Raw genomic sequence first — 20,994 nt, forward strand, 5'->3', positions numbered from 1 at the left:
CAAATAGACATCATCTTGAACATTTCTTGCAAAATCATGACTCAAAGAAGAACAAACTAGATACTTTGTATCAGTCCTTGAGGCGTACACTGATAGCAGTCCGTTTTCGGCGCTCGTCCAGTGCGAGCGGCCGTAAAGCAGTTTGTTTGTCTGTTGGCTGTGAGCAGCAGTGACGCTTGCAGGAGCTTGGACGAAAACTGTAAGAACAGCTCACTGCAGTAATGGCAGACATCGTACGAAGAAACACACTGAAAATGTGTAATCCTATTCAAGCTTGGAAATCTAAATTAGCAGAAATCGAAAAATCTTCATAAAGTTAGTACAAAATGACGTTCTCTGGATACAATATGACTTGCTCTCAAAAAAAAAAAAAAAAAATGGTTCAAATGGCTCTGAGCACTATGGGACTTAACATCTGTGGTCATCAGTCCCCTAGAACTTAGAACCACTCAAACCTAACTAACCTAAGGACATCACACACATCCATGCCCGAGGCAGGATTCGAACCTGCGACCGTAGCGGTCACGCGGTTCCAGACTGAAGCGCCTAGAAGCGCACGGCCACACCGGCCGGCTGACTTGCTCTCAAATGCAGTGTACGTCAAAATCATAATTCGACGAAATCTACGAGATAATCATAATATGCCAGAGTTGTTTCCTAGGATTCAAACATTCTACAGTTTAAATAAGTGTTCTGTGGGAAGACAAGAAGTGCTCCGTAAATGGCTGTTAATAAAATGCCGTTTTTTTAGACATTTGGACGATACTAGTTTAACGAATGTAGATTTGACACCAACCGCTGTTTGACACCACCAAACGTCATGTGCGCCAGTAACATGAGGCGTTTCTTCCAATTGATATTCTTCACGAAAATAGCTTATGCTGTGCTGCCGCCCGTAACTTCGTCCTTGCCTCTTATTAATAATGGTCGGCAGAAGTTTGAGGTCGTCATTGTCGGAACAGTTACAAATCTATCCGATCTAACAGTGTGGTTACACGCTGCCTGCCTGTCTATGTTAAACACACGTTCAGAACATCAACCCTTTTCTAGTCGTTGAGTTAACTGAGTTACAAAAGTCTGCATACACCTCATTTCATAATCATCACTAGAAATGATTACCACATTTCAACAAGAACGTCTCTGTAATGCACTTTCGAGAAACCCAGCTGATCTGTATGGAGCGGCTGTGTTGTCGGAAAAAAATGAAGATGGCGGAAAGATGTTAAACCGCACCTCCAACCCACTCAACAACTGCTATCCCTTTGGTTTTCTTTTCTCTGTTGCTAGCATTCTGCGCAGCAAAGGGCTAGTTACCGCGGCAGCACGGTACTATCTACAGCATTGGTATTGCATTCTTCATATATTTGGTTAAAGTATATCAGTATGATACTTGTTAAATGTTCAGCATACGGACACCTAAACTCTGGAGGTAGTAAATCTCCAAAAAAAAATACGCAATTCACGAAAAAGTACGTGTTGTTTTATTGATAAAAAATTAATCAAATCACTTAAGTCACATTGCTAAGTTGATCTTCAGTGCCTGCTTGTGATCGGTTATGTGTTGGGATTAGGCTGATAAACTCATAAGAACTAAAATAAATAAACATTGGAGGGGCAGTAATAATTTTCTTTCGTATTTTCTCTCTCATACATTGCATAGCCCCAAGTATGTTCACTACACACAGTTTGCTTTAATTCATAACATGAGATGGTGGATTCCTACTGGTGACTTTGCTTCGTTCGGTATAATTGTAAATCTATATACTTAAAATATACTGCTCCACAATCATAGCACTGTGAATAAATGCTGTGAAATAATGAAAATTTACAATTAGCATGTCCGCCAATGCACTGTAACAAAATAGAAAGTCTTCCATCCTCGGAATTAATTATTATCTTTTGCTTGTAACTGTACTGTAGAAGTCGGTGGAATACATGCCGATATGTTAGAACCAGATTTAGCAACTTGAGTTATCGTAGAAAGAAGGCTTTCACGACCGTATGATATACGTGGTGGTAAACCTTTCGGGATGTGAGGTCGTGGTCCAAGAAACTCTTCTGTTGCTGACGTTTCGTCCAGCACCGCGCTGGACATCCTCAGAGGCGCTCTTTTTAGACATTGCCTTACAGTTCCAGTGGGACGATGAATTTCATGAGCAACTTGATGGTGTAGCAATGGGTAACCCATTAGGCCCCGCGAGCGCTAATTTCTGTATGGAGAAATCCGAACAATCGGCTCTGGACGAAGCAAATAAGAAACCATCTCGCTGGTACCGGTTTGTAGATGAGACATTTGTTGTTTGCTGCCATGGTAGAAAGGATTTGGACGAATTCTTTGTTCATGTAAATAAAATTAATCAAAAAGATCCACTTCATCATGGAAATGGAAAATGATAACAGAATATATTTCTTGGATGTTTTAGTTATGACACAGGCCGATGGATGTTTGTAACATAAAATTTTGCGGAAAGTAACACATACGGACAGTTATTTGCATAAAAACTCCAATCACCATCCACAAGAAAAAGAGAGGCACATTAAAAGTCTTGTCGACAGATCCGAACGGATTTACACATCGGAACACCTGGACGATGAAGTAAAACATCTGAAGCAGGCTTTCGAGAAAAATGGCTATTCAGAGAGAGGTAAAGAGAATTTTGTGACCAAGGAACAGAATTCCGAATGACAAGGATGAACCACAGCGACGGAAAAACGCAGTTTCTATCCCTTTCATTAGAAAGGTAACGGATCAGATCGCTAAGATTTTACAGAAACATGACATGAGACCGGTCTTTAGACCAATAAAGAAAATACGCTAGGTACTTTGGTCTTTGAAGGATAAAAGCCCTCTTCTGTCGACATGTGGTTCACAAAAAATTCCATGTACTTGTGGTAAAGTTAATACTATAAATACCAAAAGCAGCGTAAATACACGGCTAAGAGAGCACAAAAGTTTTTGCCGGCTAGGAAAAACAGAGAAACCAGCTGTAGCAGAGCATGCTCTTCAGTCAGAAAACCACAAAGTGAATTATTCTGAAACAGAAATTTTATCCACAACGTCAAATTATTATCCACGACTATTTAGAGAAGCCATGGAAATCTATAAAGATAATTTCAGTAGGAAAGAGGAGTCAGTGAAACTCAGCGACATATGGGCAGTAGTCCTGCAGAATCGCTAGACACTTTCATCTTTGACAAGACGGCAATCGATAGTTAAGTTTTATCTGTAACAATGTTTATCCCTGCTTATCACGTGTTACTTTGACCACTCCCCCTTTCCTACAGTATTTATGTGGCTCTCGGACGTCTGACCGGTCGGTCGGCAAGACACAGCAGAGTAGCGCCTCTGAGGATATCCAGCGCAATCCTGGACGAAACTTCAGGAACAGAAGAGTTTCTTGGACCAAGACCTCACATCCTGAACGGTTTACTCGCAACTCGAATTATACCCACCTACATTCGGACTCAATAAAATGTTCAGTGTTTTAAAGTGGCTTTCTGACTTATTTAAATAATGTGATAGGGACTAAAATCTACACTCTAAGGCCTGAGCTCATGAATATTGGAAAGAAAAGTAAATTATGGTTAACTGAAACGCGTAAAACAGTAGAGCAACAAATACGTCGCCGAAATTACACGTGGCACCTGCTGAACTGTTTATTGTTTGAAGTATGGCTTAGTAAATAACACATTTATGCAGAATATTTTATCGTTGTCCATTGCTGAGCCTCTGTTAGTGAACGTAGCCGGATATATTCTTCAAGATAAATCAGGTCCATGGTGAAAATATATATTACAGAAGTGACAAAGAAACTGGTATAGACATGCGTATTCAAATATAGAGACCTGTAAACAGGCGGAATTCAGCGCTGCGGTCGGGAACACCTATATAAGACAGTGAGCGTCTGGAGAAATTGTTAGATCTGTTACTGCTCTTACAATGGCAGATTATCAAGAAATAAGTGAGTTTGAACGTGGTGTTGTAGTCGGCGCCAATGACGACTTACGAGAATCGCTCAACTTGAGAGAAGTGCAACCTTTCCGCAAATTGCTGTAGATATGAAGGCTAAGCCATCAACAAGTGTCATCGTGCGAACTATTCAACGAAATATCATTGATATGGGCTTTTGGAGCCGAAGGCGCACTCGTGTACTCTTGATGAGTGCGCGACACAAAGCTTTACGCCTCGCCTGGGAACGTCATCGCCAACATTGGACTGTTCATGACTGGAAACACGTTTCCTCGTCGGACGAGTCGCGTTTCAAATTGTATCGGGTGGATGGACGTGCGCGGGTATGGAGACAACCCCATGAATCCTGCAGCTGAGTTTTCACACTGGCTTGCTAATGGAAACGATCAGGCTTACATACTGAGGAAGCTATCGGCAGCGTGCGACGCTACGAATTCGAACGTAGCATATGTTGGTATGAGTCGGTACACTTTTCATCCAGTATCTTATGTTTCCGACCGCTGCCAACATCAACGACCTAACAGAGGGGGCACTATCGTGTGTCAGTTGTGAAATAAATAGTGTAATGGGTGTGTCTGAACATTAACGTCCCTGAAATGATGGGCTTTCAAGAGTTTTTTTTCTTCTATCAGTAATTTATACCGCAGCTGGTGTGGCGAGTGCAAGCCTGAATGATCTCCAGTGAAAGGCAAACATCGCAACGTTCCTTTCGCACGTTCACCCAGAACTTTCTTTCTCCGCTTCTTACGCTCCCTTGAGGTCGATCCTCAACTTACGAGCACAATACGGCAAGTGCCATAATCCGATCACCCAGAAACTTCTCTCAGTGGAAGTGAGATCAATCAGCAAACAAATGTCTGATTATTCATAGATGCTGTAATGTCTTCCTTATCACGCTGTGTGGTTCTTTCGGGATACAGCAGCGAGAAATAGATGCCATTCAGAAACAGAGAATTCAGATATTAATTTATTCTATATGTAATATCAAACATTGAAAATAATATATTCAGTAGCTATGACGTTAAAACAAATACAGATACAAAGAATTTATAAATGGCGATCTATTTATATTTGTCAGGATTTCGAATATTTTTGTTTCGATTTTTCGAAGAAACAGAGGACGTACTTGACGAGGTTTCACTTCCCGTCAAAGAGATGTTTATTTAACAAAAACAAACGTTAACACAGTGCACAAGCGTCAAGCTGTAATGATGCCACTACACTACAAATGAAACGTTGGCAGCGATTGTAGCATCAGCCACGGCAAAGATATAACAGAAGAGGGAGAACAGTGGGAAACGAGGGGGCGGACGTAGTCCAACATCAGTGTGCGGCTCGTTTTGGAAACGGGCCATCTACGAAGGACGACTCCTTTCCAGAATGAATGCTACGTTTCTTCTAGACCACTACACCCTGCGGCGCTGAAGCGATGCTCAGAGAACCCGAATCCGTCAAAAAAGCATTTCGTGAAACAAATCGAGGTGACCCCTTTTCAGAATGACCGATTCATATATTCCTTCCACCTTTCAGTTTTCTTAATTAGTTCTGTTTTGCCCTCTAAGGTCTTAACATTTACACAGATTCTTGGAAATTCACTTTAATTTTCCTGCAGGCGGCATCTATCTTCCTCATGTCCTGCATACCTTTAAAGATTCGCATTTCTCCTACAGCCATTCTTGCTTAGTCATTTTGAGTCTTTTATCACTCTCATTTTTAAGTTACCTCTCTCTCCTATTGACTGCTTCATTTACTACATTTTCATAATTTCTCTTTCTTCAGTTAATTCAATATCTTGTAAGTTATCCGGGAACTTCCACTGGTCCTTGTACTTTGGCTTATTTGATTCTCTGCTGCATTCATTACCTCATCTCTCAAAGTTACTACTGGAAATCCTTAGATAACACATGAGATATTGTATTTAAAAGATAAAAGGAGGAAATTTAAAAATGCAGCCAATGATGTAGGTGAAAGGTAATACAAACGATTAAAAATACGATTCACAGGAAGTGCAAAATTGCTAAGCAGGAATCGCCAGAGGAAAAATGTAAGGATGTAGAAGCATATTTCGCTTGAGGAAAGATAGATAACGCCCACAGAAAAATAGAAAGAAAGGAGAAGCATCTATATGAATACCAAAAGCTCAGATGGTAAACCAGTCGCAAGCAAAGAAGGGAAAGCTGATAGGTGGAAGGAGCATATGGAGTACCTATACAGGGGAGATGTACGCAATGTTATAGAAAGGGAAGTGGACTTAGATGAAGATGAGATGGGAGATATGACAGTACGAGAGGAATTGGACAAAGCTCTGAAAGATCTAAGTCGAAAGACGGCCCCGGGGATGGACGTTGTTCCATCAGAACTGCTGACAGTCTTGGAAGGTCCAGCCATGACAAAACTCTTGCACCTGTTGTGCAAGATGTATGGGACAGGTGAAATATCTTCAGATTTCAAGAAGAATGTAGTAGTTCCAGTTCCAAGGAAATCAGTTGCTGACAGGTGTGAAAATTACCGGAATGTCTGTTTCATAAGTCATTGCTGCAAAATACTAACATGAATTCTTTACATAACAATTGAGAAACTGCCATATGAAGTTTTCCCGGCGTATTTCCAACTTGAAAAGTTGTCGGGCATCCGACCGGATACCGTCGTAATTTCTCCACAATATTTCGGCAGACGTACACGCTGCCAACTTCAGGTGGTTCCTGACGAATGCTGTGCTGTTCCTCTCGGCGCCCAATATATACTAGCCGTTACCCCCTCCACTGTTCCTCTCCTGGTGTCTTCGGTGCGGCCGGCGCGGCGGCTACTGGAGGTGGTGGGTGAAGCGGCGCCTGGGTGTGAACTGGGGTCTGCAGTCTCCCTGCTGCCGCCGCCGGGGGCGGTCCTCGATCTCTGGGACCGCATCTTTCTCTCCAGGCTGAGTGCAGGGTTCCAAGCCTGACTGAGTTGAAGGCCTCTGTCTTTATTAATTAGATCGTCCTGTAGTCGGATTACGATGGCCTCTTTAGTATCGCAGTCTCAGAAGTAGGAGGATTGACAGAGCATTTTTGTTTTTTCATAGTCCATAGTATGACCAGTCTGTATACAATGGTCAGCCATGGCTGATTTAGTGGCCTGGCGTAATTCGGTATGGCGCTTGTGTTCGCGGCACCTCTCTTCTACAGTGTGGACTGTCTCCCCAATATATGATTTTCCACACTGACAGGGAATTTGATAAACGCCTGGTTTTCGAAGGCCTAGGTCATCTTTCACCAGTCCTATGTGGTTGCATCTAAAATACAACTGTCTGTATCTTTGACGCATGCAACAGACTCTAGCACGGGCGGGTCCATGGTTCCTGGGGGACATCCAGAAATACTTATTAGTAATTGTGCACGATCGGTAGCTCTGGAAGATATTTATTTACAGTTGATAATAACATCAACCGAAATGGTATAATTGTAAACTTACTAGTTTATATCAAAAGACTAACAAACAGGGAAGACACAACAAACCAGTCACCCCTTGAGACAAACAGAAATAAATGACCTATTAAAATGACAACAGACACAGATGACAAGGCAGGGAAAGAAATTTAAAGTGCTCACAGAAGTGTAAATGAAAAAATAACAAGCTGTTAATGGGATATGAACATGAAACGCATCAGCAAAACACTGTAGTAGCGCACTATGAATATAAATATAATAGAGAGAGGAAGCAAGGGACGAGGAAGGAGAAGAGGGAGGCGAGGAGTGACAACCTCGTTAACAAAGCTCGGTCCATCAGGCTCCGGATGGTAGTACGCTGTGAGGGACCCTGATTATGGCTGCTGGTGAAACCTGGCCAACAGTTTCGAAGGCAAAAGAGGGAGTCCCATTTAATTCCCGACGACGGAAAGCTCTGAAGAGCCTAGTGCATTGAACGTCGAACAAAAAAATCAAATTTCGAACTAACAGTCCAATCTCTGTTACCAGTCCTGGAAGAAATGGGTTTGGATAAGAAAACAACTAATATTATAAAAGCGACCCCTACAAATACATTTTCGAAAGTTAAATTTATGGGCGAACTATCGGAACCCTTTGAAATAAAAATGGGAGTGCGACAGGGCGATGGGCTCTCACCGTTGCTGTTCAATTGTGCGCTTGAGAAAGTAGTCAGAGAATGGAACACAAATATTAAGAGTGGTAGAAGACTGGATTGCAAAAAGAAGAACCTTAAAATAAATTGCATTGGAAAAATGGAAATGCTCAAAGAAAATTGAAGATTATGATCAGTTTAAGGAGCAAAGAAAGGGAAACAGCCAGGTGAATCAAAAATACCAAAAGAGCCTTAGGAAAAAGGAGATTTTAGAAATAGACCAAAACTATGTAAAAAAGAATACTTGTGACTTTTATCAAACTTTTAGGAACAATGTAAAGGGGTACCAAACTCCAAAATGTTTGTTTAAAATATGAAAACGACGGAATTGGTTTAAGCAATACTGAAAATAGTGAAATACTAACAAGATATTTTCACCAGCTTCTGAACTGTCCTGAGCCGGCCGTGGTGGCCGAGCTATTCTAGGTGCTTAAGTCCGGAACCTTGTGGGTGCTATGGTCGCAGGTTCGAATCCTGCCTCGGGTATGGATGTGTGTACTGTCCTTAGGATAGTCAGGTTTAAGTAGTTGTAACTCTAGGGGAGTGATGACCTTAGATGTTGAGTCCCAAAGTGCTTAGAGCCATTTGAACCAATTTTTTTTAACTGTCCTGAACCAAGTCATAAAATGTAATTCTGAGATACCAATGAAAATTTAGAAGAACATTTACAACCAATCGTAGAAGAAATTGAAGAAGTAATTAAAACCCTCAGAAACAACAAAGCTAGCGTAGAAGATTTTATTACAGATGAACTTTTGAAGTGGTCCTTGCTAAAGTAAATGCGGTAAATTTACTCTTTGAAGGAATCTGGAAAACTGAAAAATTCTAGAGGAATGGAAAGTTGCCTTCATACATACAATCCACAAAAAGGTAATAAATAGGACGTAAACAACTACAGGGTAATATCTCGTTACTGCCAATAGCATATAAAGTATTTTCTAAGACTTTTTAAGTAGACTAGAAACAACAATTGACAGTCATTTAGGTGAATATCAAGGTGGTTGGAGTAAGAGAAGGTCAGGCTCAGAACAAATATTTAATCTCAAGTCAGTAATTCGCTACAGGAAATTGTAGTTATGTTTGTGGATTTAAAAAGGCTTTTAATTCTGGTGACAGAGAAATTATAGATTAAATAATTCCAGAATTTGTCCTTAATGACAGCTTATCTCCAATTCTTTTTAATGGTGTCTTAGAGGAAACAGTGACAATCTGGAACGAAAAAATTATTGAGCTCGACGTTTCACCGATGATGTTAGAAAGAGGAATCAAAAACATCGAAGCCAACTGACTTGCATTTGGAGATTATTTTGCTATTCTTTCCAAAGAGATGGCATCAGCTATAACACAAATAAATCTCCTGGAAGAAACAGTAAGCAGAATTGGCTTTAAAATCTCTGCAGGAAAAATTTCGAACAAGCGTTTAGGATGGTCCAAAATTCCAGGAAACAGGAAATAGAGAGGGCCAAAGAGAGAGGGCAAAAAATTTAAACATCTAGGCGACATAATCCAAGGAAATACTTTTAAAAACACTGCAATAGAGGAAAGGTATCATAAAGTGAGGAGAGCATATGGTATCACCCCAAGACCTGTACAATAAGAAGTGCCTGTCCAAAATGTAAAATAAGGCGTTACAGCACAGCAGTGAAGGCAGAATGCCTATATGCAAGCGAATGCCTGGCATTAAGCTATAATTTAGATAATTTACAAGTGCTAGAAAGGCGAATTATTAGGAAAATATTAGGATCACAAAACACAGTGGAAGATTGGATAATACGAAATAATGCTGAGATATGCCTAAATATAGAAAATTTTTCAAATGCAATAAGAAAAGATGGCTGTTGTTTTTTAGACATTTATTTTGAAAGCAAGACAGTAGATTAACTAATAAGATTTTCAAGTCTTTATGGGTTAAAAAGTCCACAAAAAACTGTGACAACTAAGTAAAAAGAATTTAGAAAGAACAAAAGAGATAAACAACAGGGAAGACTTTCAGAAAAACGTATTCAAATTGGGAGGATTCCAAGGCAGGGTATCTAAAAGGACTGCTTCAGAACGGTCTGGAGACAGAAAGAAGAAAAACAGTGAGCAGATGAATGAGTACTGTAAGAAAATCAAAGAACAAAGAATGGAGAACTGAAATTGGAACGTTTCCTCAGATGGCCTATTCGCAGAAAAAGAGAGAAAGAGAGAGAGAGAAAGTTACAAACAAAAATATCCATCCTCAGGCACATATATACGTTCCAATTTCAGTGCTTCATTCTTTGTTCTTTCAATTTCTTCCAGCACGCTGTCATTTCCTCACTATGTTTCTTCTTTCAGTCTGGGCCTTTAGTCATACTATTTCTTTTTTATATAGCGCATGGTGCAGTCCATTATATGAATTAATCACATGTAACTGATCTACAATACAGACATTAAGTATGCATATGAAGCATACAGGTCATATTGAGAAAATAATGAACCTAAAAATACATAAAAATATATAAATTCACATAATACACGGGAACTATAGCCGAATGTCCATATTTCTGACATATTCCACCGCCTTTTCGGTAGTATGCAGAAATTCGGAGCAGTCGCCAGTGAAGGCTGCCAATAAGTAGTCTTCAACTACATTTTTCTACGGTTTGCCTAGCAGCTCTATCGTCGCACTTGGGAGAAGCAATTTTTCCCATCTGTACAGCGAGTCATCGTATCTACCTCAGTTTGTTTGTTATCTATTTAGGCAGACTAACTTTTGGAAGCGTCGGGTGGGGTGATGGTTAGGCAAGGCATATCATTAAAGCCGGGGAGCACCTGTTTGCTTCAGCGTTCTTTCCAGCGATCAGCTAGGTGAAACAACTTTTAAAAGATGTTTGCGCTCTTTAAATGGTGAATGTCTAGAGTGTCGCCTGTATCTCTCACTGTCGTTGATGTCTTGACGGATTTGTAGAAGAGGAATATTTTTGATCTTTTTGACTTATATATAGAATGATTTCGCTCGTCGCCAATGGGGAGGAGCGACATTGCTTAGCGCTGTCAGCCAGTAAGCCAGCAGGTTGAGGTTGCCTTTATTGCGTCTGTCATAGGACGCACCGTTTGATTAACTGTACATCGATGTGACTAGTGTGATTACTATTGAGCCAAACCGAAGAACAATATTCTGCTAGCGGATACACTATACCTAAAGCTGATGTCCGTTGCGTGACGCCTGATGACCCCCTCACCCCCGCCCCTCCAATCCCATGAAAACCTGAAACTTCCTGCAAGATGTTGTTGAGTAATCTGAATTTGGCAGCAGTGTGTGACTGATGATTCTTGAAGCTCAGTGATATATTCAGGGTGACACATAGATATTTTGGATTTAGATTGTGGGACAGTAGTTTGTGCTCCAACTAAATACTGACTTCTCTGTTGGTCAACTTCTTGTTGAGGTGGAATGCACAGACTACTGTCTTTGTGGTACCAGCTTGAGATGTCAAATGGCAAAAGTACTTTCCAATAACTTTTATGTATTTCGTCAAGATGCCCTCAGTGGTCTCTCTTTTACAAATTACTACCAGGTCCTAATCGTCGGCATATTCAAACTGCCATGAGGTGGTTTCGAGCATATCAGCTACACCACGACTGAGTAACAGAGAAACCAGAACAGATCAATACGGGAGGCCATCTGCTCACTTTAGTACCCATTATCACTTAGAAGCCTTCATTAGAAAGCTTGGGACTGACCAGGATGATAGCAGTTATGCAGGGGATCATTTTCGTGAGTTTTAACATCTTACGATGTTTCCAGAATGAGATTTTCACTCTGCTGATATGAAACTTCCTGGCACATTAAAACTGTGTGCCGGACCGAGACTCGCACTCGGGACCTTTGCCTTTTGCGGGCAAGTGCCCGAGTTCTAGTCTCGGTCCGGCACACTGTTTCAATCTGCCAGGAAGTTTCATCTTACGATGTCTCCAAACTTCGTCGCAAACTTCTTTAATGTCGACAAACACAGCTACTGTTCTCAGCTGTTTTTCGTAATCTGCTTCAAGGACCGTTGCTACTGACAAAACTCCATTCGAGGAGCTTTGATGACGGCGAAATCCTGCCTGTTCTTTGGGATATTTTTCAGTATCTCAGTGGTGATCCTGTTATAAAGTAATCTTTCCAGTAGTTTGTACATCACGCTGAGCTATGCAATTGGTCAATAGTAGTCCGAGGGATCATTTGTTTCTCCTGGTTTTAATACGCTCTTAGCTCTTTTGAGTTGATGGGGGACGTTGCTTATATGCAGGTCATCGGTGATTACCAAAATTCGGTATGAGGAGGAATTTCAAAAGCGCTGACTGCGAGTCGTTCTCTGTTAACTTAGACAAATACGTGGGATGGATACCACCAACAAATAGGGACCTCCTAAGAATTACTGAGGTTGGTATCAGTAAAGAGAAAAAGGTTATTCCTAGAAGTCAACGTAAGAGAAACATCCCCAGCTGAACTGTCGATCGCAAGAACTTGTGCGAGGATTTGCAACCAAGCGCAGGTTGCGAAATAGCAGAGGAATTACTTCGCAACATTGATATCGTGAGACGCGAAAGTGGATTGAGATCGTTAAACTGGTTTTTTAAGAAGTCAACCGGAAAAGCTTGATCCTTACTGAGGCAACTAGGGGGTGACAGCCTACTGCAACGGATATCAGACTATGTCGCAAAATCAGATAGCTAATCATATTGTGTCAACCTCAAGACCTCCGGAAGATCGAAGGCGTTCAATGAAGGATAAAAAAGAGCTCAAGATCTTTAAAGCTGTCTGCAACACAGGAACCAACTACGCGGTCACCTTCAGTGTGACAAAAATCACAGTAGTTCTTCAGGAAATTAAATTAGGAAAAGCCTCTGCAACAGTCAGTTCTACAACTACATCTACATGGATACTCTGCAAATCACATTTAAGTGCCTGGGAGAGGGTTCATCGAACCACCTTCACAATTCTCTATTTTTCCAATCTCGTACAGCGCGCTGAAAGAATGAACACCCATATCTTTCTGTACGAGTTCTGATTTCCCTTATTTTATGGTGGTGATAGTTCCGCCCTATGTAGGTCGGTGCCAAGAAAATATTTTCGCATTCGGAGGAGAAAGTCGGTGATTGGAATTTCGCGAAAAGATTCCGTCGCAACGAAAAACGCCTTTCTTTTAATGATTTCCAGCCCAAATCCCGGATCATTTCTGTGACACGGTCTCCCATATTTCGCGATAATACAAAACGTGCTGCCTTTTTTTGAACTTTTTCGATGTACTCCGTCAGTCCTACCTCGTAAGGATCCCACACTGCGCAGCAGAATGCTAAAAAGAGGACGGACATGCGTAGTGTAGGCAGTCTCTTTAGTAGGTCTGTTACATTTTCTAAGTGTGCTGCCAACAAAACGCAGCGTTTGGTTAGCCTTCCCCACAACATTTTCTATGTGTTCTTTCCAATTTAAGTTGTTCGTAATTGTAATATCTAGGTATTTAGTTGAATTTACGGCTTTTAGATTAGACTGTTTAACCGTGTAACCGAAGTTTAACGAGTTCCTTTTAGTACTCATGTGGATGACCTCACAGTTTTCGTTATTTAAGGTCAATTGCCACTTTTCCCACAATTCAGATATTTTTTTCTAAATCGTTTTGAAGTTTGTTTTGATGTACTGATAACTTCATTAGTCGATAAACGACAGCGTCATCTGCAAACAACTGAAGACTGCTGCTCAGATTGTCTCCCTAACCGTTTATATAGATAAGGAACAGCAAAAGGCCTATACATTGGGGAACGCCTGAAATCACTTCTGTTTTACTCGATGACTTTCCGTCAATTACTACGAACAGGAAATCGCAAATTCAAACTGAGACGATATTCCATAAGCACGCAATTTTACTACGAGCCGCTTGTGTGGTACAGTATCAAAAGCCTTTCGGAAATCCAGGATTTCGGAATCAAACTGAAATCCCTTGTCAATAGCACTCAGCACTTCATGCGAATAAAGAGATATCTGTGTTACACTGGAACAATGTTTTCTAAACCCATGTTGACTGTGTGTCAATAGACCGTTTCCTTCGAGGTAATTCATAATGTTCAAACAAAGTATACGTTCTAAAATCCTGCTGCATATCTATGTTAACGATATGGGCCTGTAATTTAGTGGATTACTCCCACTACCTTTCTTGAATAAATTGCGAAAATTAGTTTTTGTAAGAGGTTGGCGTGACAAGGCCTCCTGCGAAACATTTCTAAATGCCATATCTGAGAACTACCTGGAACAGACTCTTCGGTAGTCGACTTGTGATTGAAATATTTTGGATCTAATAGCAACAAAGAGAACTGATCCCTTTCAGGATGTCCACAAGCAATTTGGTATCAGTCACCATAGCGCAGCTTCATCATGAGCAACTAACCAGTCGGTAAAGAAACTGTAGTGCCTTATCTCGGTAAGAAACACTAAACAGTTTAGGATTGGAGAGTAGCATGGAATAATCTGTATCGCTCAGTCAGGGGGGTTTTCTTCACAGTCTCGGATGTTATTGAATTTAGCATGTGTTGAAATTCAGGAGTAAGTAAGAAAAACGTATTTTTTTGTTATCTCCAAAAAAAATTTCTGCTCCGAGATACAGGCCTCCTAAAATGACACTGCGAATACCATTTTGAAGAAGCGGATTTCGGATTTTTTTTTAAAATGCTATAATTCTGTAACAGTTCTAGATATCTTTTTAGTTTTTTATTTGAAAGGTAATTGCTTTATTATTACAATGGTATCCTCCGTTTGGACATATCTGTCACAGTTCTTTTACTGTCATCTTTTGAATTATTTTATAATTTACAGAAAAAAATTTTCTTTCAAAAATGCCAATCCAGAAAAGTTTGATTTCTTTTCTGTTGATTAGTACCATGTAGTACTATATTCTCTATAAAGGAGAGCTTCCACTTTTAAGTTGGACAAGTTTTATTTTCTAAAAAATTATTTTGTTAATTTTCAAGGGTAATGTAAGTCTTCAATAAAGTTTTTTTCTGACTAATTTCTTTGTTACAATATTTCTATTGCCTTTGTTGCAGTTATTTCTTTTCAATTTCATTGTTGCAGATATTTCATACGCTTTGTTGTAGTTTCTTGTCAGTCTCTTTGTCGTGGTTGTTCATTGCCGGTTTCTGTATTGTAGTTGTTCAGTGCTAATTCGTTTACTGAAGACGCTACTAAGAAATCTGCGATGGTCCAGTGGGTTCTTTGTTTTCGTGAGAAATTTGCCAGTTGACAGTTGCAGTGTATTTTCTAAAAAGGACTGTTTGAAATGTCTTCTGCCTGGGGCCACAGGAGAGTGAAGTGTGCTGATTATTTACATTTCCATCAAAGAGTGACAAACAAGACAAACAAAAACAGACTTTTTTCAGGTTGGAAATAAGTGTTCTCATCTGAAGACTCTGTTTCAAAGAGAAGATGTTTCCTGTGGCGACTTTTTGTATTCCAAATGTTTTGACAGAATAACAACAATGATAGTATCTGAACAAGGTGAAGCCTTCCATGGTGCAGATGATGCAGATTTTGCATCAATAGAGGAAGAATTAAATACCCTGAATCAGTCAACTTCTGAGAACGGTGTTAGTCCTGTTAAGAAACCGTGGCCAGTGAAGTCGAGTCATAAGCTCCATGTGTCAAGAAAGGATAGAGAAATTACTAAAGCTATGGATGAACACGCTACAGCAAAACTGACCACACTCTTCAAAGTACAAATTCTGTCTTTAGAAGAGAATGAACCAAAAGCACTCTTGCACCCCTTGCCAGGAACTTTTCACAAATATCAGTTCAGCTGCTGAATATTATGGATCCTACAGTGAGAACGTGCAAGTCTTAACTATCATTCCAGAGACATTTTCAAAGAAAATAATTTTGAACCACGTTCCATCACTCTCAAAGGACGTGGTAGAGAAATGAAGAAAAGTGAGGTCTGTAAAAGGAGTCTTTGGAAGACCTGATTCCTATTATGGTCATCCTGTAGAAGCAGCTCAAGTATCAAACAGCGTATTAGTTTTATCTGGAAGATAAATGGGGCTGTTCTCTCCAGAGTTCCAACAAAAAAGACACTATAACTGTATCAGCTGGAGGTCAAAAAGTTGTGAAAGTGAAGAGGTACATGACTGGCAGATTAAAGAAAATTTTGCAATTTATAAGAGCAACTATACAACTTCACATGTTGGAAGATCAAAATTTTGTGCTGTAGGACCTAATTGGGTGGTTCCACATCCACCTAGAGCTCTCTGTTTATGTGAGTACTGTGCAAATTTTATACTTTGTTTGGTTACTTTGAAGAAATTACTGGAGCACGTGACATGTGACACCTTGGTTGGGCGTGTGAAGTCATCAGTAAGCTGTGACGTAAAGCGAGAAACTTGGTTGTTTCAAGAACGTGGTGACTGTCCTGGAAAGGAGGACTGTCTTTACAGACACTTGGCCTGGAAGACGTAGCAGATAACTCTGCAGAAATTACATATGTGACATGGGAGGAAAATAAACTAATTAAGAAAGCTGTTGCCTTTGATAGTTTCATTAATGAACTTGGTAAATAATGAGCGAAAGAAGTAACACACCAGCATCTGAAGAAATAGCAACAACAACACATCGCAAAAGTGAAAGGATGTGTACAGTCTGAAGAACTACGTTTAGTGCTTCACTGTGATTTTGCTGAGAAGTGGTCTGTAATTCTTCCACAAGAAGAACAAGGGTACCATTGGAGTAATGACCAAGTTTCAATTTTTACAGGAGTCACATTTTCAAAAGAAGACCATAAGTGTTTCAGCTATAAGTGAACATGACTCAGCACATACTTTGCTACCAATAAGCAAAATTCTTCAACTGCAGACGGGTACAGAGAAGGTTATTATTATTTCTGACGGTGCTCCTAGTCATTTTAAAAATCGTTAGCAGTTGTTTGAATTGAGCAAGTCACTTGTGCCAGCTCACTGGGTATACAGTACTACTAGTCACTGGAAGGGGCCTTGTGATGGTGTAGGAGGCCTGCTGAAGCACCATACTACAAATTACAATCTTCCCAGATCAGATACAGCTGCGATATAGAATGCTGAGTATTTTACGAGAATCGTGAAAGCTTACACATCCACAGCCCTCATTCTATTGTCTAAAGGTGAAATTGAAGAATTCCGTGAGCAGAAGAAAGAAGAAGAGTTCAAACAAACTACTCCTGTGAATGGAATTCCGAAGGTACATTTTTGGACTCAAAGTGATTGGCGAACTTATGTTGCATACACTTTATAGAGAAAGAAAGAAGAGATTTCGTTCGTTCGGCCAACACCTCAGAAACAGCAGGATAATATTCAGATTCATAACCTGAGATGGGGGATGTTCGCGGCGTGAGTGTGTGACTGTGACTGGTAGTTTGCAGAGATTATAGACACATGTTATGAGTTAAACGAAACTGTAGTGAACTTCATGCTACCACATAGACCAACTGCTGGATATGGGTTTCCAGCTGAAGGACAGAAACAACGCCATCAGTGCTTACATCATGTTCGCAATGTTTTGAAGATTGTAAGTGATCCAGTTCCTATTGGTTCAATGGGAAGGTATCACTCTACATCAAAGGAATATACTGATGCAGTGGAACACATTTTTAGTTCATTGACTCGCTAATTTCAGTACAAAACAGAGTACACAGAGGTTGTATAAATTGAAACCTTCAAGTCCTTGGACCTTTAACATACATTTTGGAACCATTTGAAATGCCTGAAAAATAAGTCTCTTATTCATCTTTCAAAACTAGTAAAACAGGTTTTATGTAGGGTAAAAATTTCAATTGTTTATAAAACCTGTTCAGCCTGAAAGTGGAAGCTCTCCTTTTCAGGGAATGTAGAACAGTTTGGTACTAATCAACAGAAGAAATCAAAATTTTATCGATTAGCATACTTGAAAAAAAAATTTCCCAAAACTATAAAAAAATTCAGAACTCTATAGTAAGAGAACTTTGACCAATAAGTACAAATGGATGATTTCTTTGTAATCATAAAACAATTATCTTTAAAAGAAAAAGCCAACAAAATATCTAGAACTGTTCCGGAGGTACAGCATTTTCAAATTTACCCAAAATTCGCATCTTCAAAATGGTATGAGCAGTGTCATCTTTGGAGGACTGTATCTCGGAGCAGAAATTTTTTGGAGAACACAAAAAAATACGTGTTCCTTACTTTGTCCTTCATTTTAACATATGCTAAATTCAATAACATCCGAGACTACGAAGGTAAGATTTTTTCCAAGCCTGCCTGAATTGGTATGGAGTATGCCATATAGAAATACTCTGGCATGTTTCGAAGACTAGTTGACCGCGAGGTTAAGATATAGAACATTTCATGATGGGTGGGACACCCCACGGTATATAGTCACTGTGAAGAAACTTCTAAAGCAACAGAGACAACTGTGTAGTAGGTGTAAAGCAAAGCACAGAGATATAGGTACGGAGATACTGATTGCAATGCTTTTTTGCTGTCAAGAGGACAATGCGTGAAGCCGTCAACAGTTAGTGTACCTGAATATTACTACTGAAGGATCTCGCACAAAATGGAGAGTAACAGTGGTGATATGTAATGGCTGCCAGTGGTACCAAGGTTGGTGTCCAGACACTCAATGAAGAGGCAAGAAGCAAAATTGAAAGTATGAAACCAAGCAGCAGAATCGCAGAACACCTTTCTTAAATGTTCCTTTGAAAAAATAAAATCCAGAGTTTTGCCACAGTTTAATTGTCACAGCACTACCAAGATTAGTGATACAGATATTAGTGTTGATAGTGTTGAGAAACAGCTGAACTCGCTAAAATTGTACAAGGTTCGAAAGCAGCAAGGATACCGAATTTGCAGCTGAGCTACTCCCTATTTTAATTACGGTCTACCGTAGATCCCTCGAACGAGAGACAGTGACCAGCACTTGAAGAAGTCACACTTGTCTACAACAAGGGTAGCAAAAGTGATCCATAAAATTGTCATCCAGTATCCTTGACAACCTATTCTTGTAGAATGTTATATTTGGAACATAAACGTAATACATCTGAAACAGAATGACCACCATGCCAGCCAGCACGGATTCTGAAAACGTCGATCAATTGAAACCCAAACCGTATTTTTCTCACATGACATTCTTAGAGCCATGGATGAGGATAGTCAGGAAGATGCAATATTTCTCGATTTACGGAAAGCTTTTGATTCAGTACTATAATTACCCTTATTATCACATGGGTATCAAGCCAAATTTGTGTTTCGGCCGAGGACTTTTTGGCAGCGAGGATGCAGCATGAGGTCTTGGACGGAGAGTCCTCGTCACGTGTAAAAGTAGCTTTATATGTGTCCAGGGAAGTGTGTGCGACCCTTGCTGCTCGTGCTGTAAATCAGTGACCTTGCAGACAATATAATAGCAACCTCAGACTTTTCGAAGATGCTACAGTTACCTACAATGAAGTACTGTTCGAAAAAAGCTGCACAAATATCCAGACAGATCGTGATAAGATTTCAGAGTGGTTCAAATATTGGTAACTTGCTTTAAATGTTAAAAAAAATAAAACAGCGAACTTCAAGAAGGGAAAAAGTAGTATCTTGTGACTATAGCACAAAAGAGCTACAGTTGCTATCAGTCAACTGACACAAATATATGGGTGTAACAGTTTGTAGGGATGTAAAATGGAAGATCACACGGGCTCGGTAGTAGGTGAATCGGGTGGCAGGTTTCGGTACGTTGATAAAATACTAGGGAATTGCAATTAGTCTACAAAGGAGATTGCTTAAAATTTACTAGTTCGATCCATTCTAGAATATTGCTGAAGTGCATAATATCCGTACTAGGTAGACTAACAGTAGTCACTGAACATATACAGAGAAGGGCAGCCCAAATAGTCACATGTTCGTTTGTGTGGGAGAGTGGCACAGAGAAGCTGAAGAAACTGAACTGGCAGACACTTTAACACAGACGCAAACTATCCCGAGAAAGCCTACTTACAAAATTTAAAGAGCCGGCTTTGAACAGTGACTCTAGGAACATACTACAATCCCCTACATATCCCTCTCATAGCGATCGTGAGGACCAGATTAGATTAATTATTACATTGACAGATGCATTTTAACCAATCATTAATCCCGCACTCCACACGTGCATGGAACGGGAAAAAGCCCTAATAACTGGTACAATGGGACGTATCTTATGCCACCTAATTCACAGTGATTTGCAGAGTATGGCCGTAGATGTAGATGTAAGAGGAGTATTCCTAAACTAAGGTCGTGTCCGGAGACCAGTATTTAACTAATGGCACGACTGAATGAAGTGTCACGTATGCTGCGCTGTGTAGCGACTCTTTAGGAAACTACTGCAATGTTGGTTTGGTTCAGTTGTCGTTTGCCTGTCTGAGAGAGCAGATGGCAATGGCCGAGACAGTCGTAGAAAGACTGTCGTAGAAAGAGGAAAGAATTCATAGTACACGACAGTTTTCGGAGCGCAGTAGACAAGATGCAGGTGATTTGTTTTCCCACACTGTTTGGGGCGACGAGACGTGTATATTGTACACCAACGCAGAATCGAAACAACAGTCATTGCAGTGGCGTCATTCAAGTTTACCAAACAAAATGTTAAAACAGTCTCCACTTTAGAATAGAAAAATGATTACTACCGTTTGTTGGGACGAAAAGGGCGTTCTATTGAGTGATTTCACGGACCATCTCATAACTGAGACGAGCGATCCAAAATCGACTCAGCGGGAAACTGTCATCTGGCGTAATCCTCCTTCACGACAATGCACGTCCTCATACAGCTGCCAAACCGGAGGAGAAGATTCAACATTTTCTTTGGGAACTTTTTGATCATCCACCGTGCAGTGCTACCCTTGCACCAAACGACTATTTCCTCTCCCTGCGTTTGAAACAGTGGGTGGTTG

The sequence above is a fragment of the Schistocerca americana genome, chromosome 5, assembly GCF_021461395.2.
Source record: "Schistocerca americana isolate TAMUIC-IGC-003095 chromosome 5, iqSchAmer2.1, whole genome shotgun sequence".
Lineage (NCBI taxonomy): Eukaryota > Metazoa > Arthropoda > Insecta > Orthoptera > Acrididae > Schistocerca > Schistocerca americana.